Below are 5,281 nucleotides of genomic sequence, written 5' to 3'. Positions count from 1 at the left end.
TGGGTTGAACATTCATTCTCCAGCGCACGACAGCCACGGCCATGAACCAACACTCATGTAGACTGGCCGCTCGTCGTGAATAAAGTTGTGACTACACTCACAACTTATCGACGTTACTTTTCGTGGAACCATCCGCTCCGGCTAAAACTCCTCGATATATCAATTTCCTCCACGACCTTAGGTGGTCGCACGCGACCGAAGTTGCACTTCGACCAACTCAGTTGATCCGCTCGACTGGCTCAAAAACAGCACGTTGGACAGGCTCGCACGAAGAGCTACCTCGACTACATCCTGAGTGGCAGCACTCAGAACAGTCATGTTTTTGCCAAAAGAATGGCCAGAACGCGGCAACGACCGCACCTGCTCCTAACAAGCCCGATCCGTTCGCCCAGGTCTTACACAGCTTACAGAGCACGCTCATAAGCAGGAGCGATTTTCGACTACACTCAGAGTCGCTGCACTCGAGCTAGTCCTAATTTTTTGCCCTACGCACGGCAATCCCGCGACGATGCTCGCGTTCCTTCCTAACGAGTTTAGGCCTACAATTTCGGGTTGTGGACCACTTGTTAGACGAGTTCCTACACGGAGCTACGGCTACCTTCAGGGTCGTTGCACCCTGGGGTAGTATCTACTACTTGCGCCTTGTCAGCCTGGACATTCGCTCAGCATAGGCACACACACACACAAATAGAGACATCGACAAAAACATATATACAAGAGAACGAGTACTTGTTCCTCATACCCTAATCCTGCAGTACACTGTGTACAATTTGTTCTGCTACAGGTTGGGCTTCACGCAGGTACTCTTCAAAACGCTCGTCCGAGCAGTCTGCCGCCATCCCCTGCGCAAAAATGCCTAACTGCGCATTGGGCACGAAGGACTTTACATATGCAAGGGCGTTGCTTACGCAAGCGACTGGAGCTTCGGATAAGAACTTGAGCATTTTCTTCGGGGCTTCACGGAGCCATCCCAGCAGGGGCTGCGGGCCTGCCTCGCCTTCTTCTGGCGGGTCCACCATGTCCACCAGTTCCTGGGCGGCTCCCTGGAGGTCCTCCAGCTCCTTGCGCCGCTGCTCGTCCTTCTCGCCCAGCGCTTTGACTTGCTGAAGGCAGTCGACGAACTGACGTTCAGTGTCGTTGATCACCTTCTGCAGCCTTTCGACTTCATATGTACGACGATACAGCATATTCTTCACGTCAGTAAGCAGCTCCTCTTTGTGTTTTATTACTTTCCTAAGCTCTGTGGTGAAGATGTTTCAGCAAGCAAGTGAAATCACTAAGGAAAAGTACTCGAGGGAAACGGGGGCCTACCTTGGTGCGCCTTCTTTTCTGCCTTGAGCTGCTCCTGGTACTCTGCTTGTTGCTCCTTGACCCGTTGTTGGAGCTCAGAGTTGGCCTCTTCAAGGTTCTTCAGGTCATTCTTGAGCAGCCAGGTCTCTCGAGTCCTTTCTTGCTTCAGCATATCAAGCTCGCGCTGCAGATAGCAGTTCTTCGTCTTCTCCTTGGAAATGCGCTTGTGCAGGGCACCTAACTCCCGCGAGTCACTCACAACCGCGCGGAGTTTCTCCGACTTCTTCTGGGATTTGGTAATCACATGCTGCGCCAAAGGAGGAGAATGAGTACTAAACAACTCACCAATGCACACACCCGGACCTTTACGCGAGTACTACCATGGAGAAGTTGTATAACTCCTTGAAGGTGCTCTTGAAGGTCTCCAGATTCTCGGCCGTTAGCAGAAGATCATCCACCAGGTCGGTGGTGATGATGTTCTGGTACCCTGGCCCAGTCCTCAGCACCTCACGGGGACTCTCCGAGGGCCCGGCGGCATCCCCGGACGGCGGCGGCCGGACACCTGCAAGCATACGAAGTAGTCACCATGTTGTCCTCGGACCCTGGCATCAAGCCGCGGGCGGGTAAGCGCGTACCTGTACCACTGGTAGGAGCGGCACCAGGGGCCACGACTTGTTCCCCGCCACTGGGCCCGGCTCCCTCTTGCCTGGACCCGGGAGGCGGCAAGTCGGGGAGCCCCGCATCCGCTTCCGGGGCCACGACTTGTTCATCGCCACCGGGTCCGGCTCTTTCTTGTTGGGACTCGGGAGGCGGCAAGTCGGGGAGCCCCGCATCTGCTTCAGGGGCCACCTCTGCGGGTACAGGCCCCCAGGCGCCGAGGGCTCGGGGGCTGCTGCAGCTGAGGCAGGCGCCGCAGCCCTGCCCGGTTCCAGCTGGAGTTGCACCGCACTTGCAGCCCTGGCGACATCGACAACATGGTTATCCACGCAGGCGCGGTCAAGTTTTTCAAGCGATTGAAGCAAAACTTACAGTGTCGACTTCTTCTTGGCAGCCTTCTTCACCCGCCAGGCCCGCCGAGGAACGCTCGTCGCTGATGGCGAGGCTTGGCCGGCTGATGGAGGGGTTTCCGCCACGGCAATTGTCACCGCCGCGACGTCGGAAGGGCCTGTCCCCACCCTTTCGGGTTCAGATCCGGGTGGTGGAGCAGGAAGACTGCAAGGGGGTGCTGTTAGTGTTCGGCATCATTGGAACTTGGTAACTGGCCAAAACAGCAACTCCGTACCTGGAGAACTCGACTTCTTCGGCCTTACGTTTGCGCATCTGCCGCTGGCCCTTCGGCACCGGTGGCAAAGCGCCGGCCAACTCCAAGCTCTGGTCGGAGGAGCTCTCCCGGCGCGCTCCCCCCTCGGTTCCTTCACTAGCCGGCGAGTCCACGCACTCGGAGGACTCGCTGCTGCCTCGAACCGTAGCAGGGCGGGCTGTCTTGGTGGCAACGGCGGCGGCCGGGCGTGGTCCTTCTCCGGTTTCTTCCCCCGCCCGCGGGCTCGCGCATTCGGCGGGCTCGGTGCGGCTTTGAGCCGCAGCAAGGCGAGCCTTCTTGGCGGCTGCGGCCGCAAAGGGGAGGAGGTGATACGCTCGGGGGAGGTCCGGCTGCGGCGGGTAGCTGCAGTACAACTCCGAGTGCCCCTGCCGAAAAGTTTTTCAGTACATCATCGGCGCAGTAACAGATTTCTTCAGTAAAAGAAGTCGAACACTCACCGGCGGGGGCGGATTTTGCGCGGAGAACAGAGTGGGCACGTATGGCACGGCGTTCACGTCCAGCAGCACCCGCTGAACATGCTAGAGCGCAACTTCGTCAGGTACCTCTTCTGTGCACATACGAGAGGGGTCAGCGGGGCCGGTGTACTCGAAGCCCAGATTACAGTGCTGCTGGATGGGTTGGACACGGCGCTTGTAAAAGGAGAACATGACGGAGGCGCCGGTCACCCCCTCCTTCTTCAGTGCATCGATGGCCTCCAGCAGCTCCTTGACTTGAATCATTTCCATGCCGGAGGGTTCAAGGTTCCACTCCCCCCTCACCACGGGCGGTTTGCTCGACTTCGTCGGCAGGGGGGAGCATGGTTCTCGATGTAAAACCAGAGGTTTCTCCACCCAGGAAGGTTGGAGGGGAATCTATATGCAAGGTATTTCTCGCCGGCCTGCTGTCGCAGTTGGATGCCGGCGCCCCCTACCATGGCGAGTTTTTTTCGTGGTTGGCTGGGGTTTCACGCGGAAGAGGAAGCGGAATAGATCCCAGTGGGGTTCAATTCCGAGAAATGCTTCACAAAAGTGGATGAAAATGGAGATGTGGCAGATGGAATTCGGGTTGAGGTGATGGAGCTCAAGCCCGTAGTAGTAAAAGAAGGCCGCGGAAGAAAGAACAAGTGGGGAGGGCCAATCCCCGATCGGCAAAAATGGAAGAATGTGACGATTTCGTCGACATTCTCCATGGGGAAAGGTTCACGGAAAGAGGGGCGCCAGTTAACAAGGTTTTTCTCTTGGAGCAACCCCTCGGAAACCAGTTTGTTCAGACTGTTAAGGGAGCACTTACTGTGTGACCATTCCTCGGTTGATGGTTCTGCCGCTTTCTTCTTCCCCTCGATCTCCGACTTCTTAGGCGCCATCTCCAATGCGCTACGCCACGAGATGCTCGGGGGCTGCAGGGAGAGGGGCGGGGAAGTTGGAATAGGAGGATCTCCTTGGGCAGTGGCGGCGGCGTTCGGCTCAGATTGGGGTTTTGGTGGTTTTTGGCGGAATGCGGACTGAAAGCACAATTTTCCCTCCTATGGCCGCGGGGTTAAGTAACCTGCGAGATGGGGAAAAGTTACTGTTCAGAAGACCAAGAGTCGTTTTGTGGAATATTCCGAAGGTGAGGGGTCACTTGGTGGTCTGATTAGATTGAATATTTGATTAAACATTTTTTCAGGGCCAATTAGCCCGAAAGAAGGGGTTTTTCGAATCTTTGGTCTAATTGCATCATTTGTACCATCACTTTGGTCTCCCCTTACAGTGTCATTGTTTAGCCTGTATGCCACGATTTTTTGGACCCTTATCTCCAATTTCGTGGGATTTGGATTCAAGGCTCGGGGGCTGCGGGGTACGTGGCATCGACTACTTATTTTTCAAGTTTCTTTGAAGGATAAGGAGGATTACAAATTAATGGGACCCTCAGCCTGATTCTCCGATTCAATCTGAGGCTCGGGGGCTACTCCATATGGAGTGCGATTTTTCAATCGCACACCATAACAGAACTAAAATTCGGGGCATGAGCACCTCATAGCTTCGATGCGGCCAAGGAAGTACTCGAAGCAGGGTTTCAAGACGAAGCTTTAGAAGAAGTCGAAGACTGCTTCGAAAGTACTCGATAAGCCTGCAGTACTCAGCTACGAAGAGCTCGGGGGCTTGTCAGACCCGGGGCTACCGGCTGGGCATGTAGCGTAGTCTACGGAGGTTTAAGAGATTAAGTTCGTCTTATCTCTTATTCATCTTGTTTATCTCTTATTTATTCGTTTAAATAGGAGATAGAGCTAATCAACTCGGGAGGATCTACTCGAGATCAGTTCTGGTGTGATCCCTCGGCAAAGGTTGGTTAGCATCTTTGTAACCCTGGCTCTCGGATATATAAGGGAGGTCAGGGACCCCCCTCAAACAGAAGATCATTAGTCATTCTACACCCAAGAGAATACAAACCACCATACAGGACGTAGGGTGTTACGCTCCGTGCGGCCCGAACCTGTCTAAAGTCTTGTGTTCTTTGCACCTTCGAGTCCTGATCTCGGCTTCCCTCACCCAAAAACTTACCACCTTGGGTATATCCCTCGGTGGGCAGCCGGTTAAACACCGACACCGCTGGCTCTTGTCATTGGGTTGTCATTTGGATGCCTCAGGTTGCATTGCGCCTCAGGAACCGCTTCCATCTTCTCTTCCTGCTCGGACCAGTCATGCATCATGT

Source organism: Panicum hallii, chromosome 9 (genome assembly GCF_002211085.1).
Source record: "Panicum hallii strain FIL2 chromosome 9, PHallii_v3.1, whole genome shotgun sequence".
NCBI classification, from domain to species: domain Eukaryota; kingdom Viridiplantae; phylum Streptophyta; class Magnoliopsida; order Poales; family Poaceae; genus Panicum; species Panicum hallii.
Note: the sequence above shows the minus strand (reverse complement) of the source record.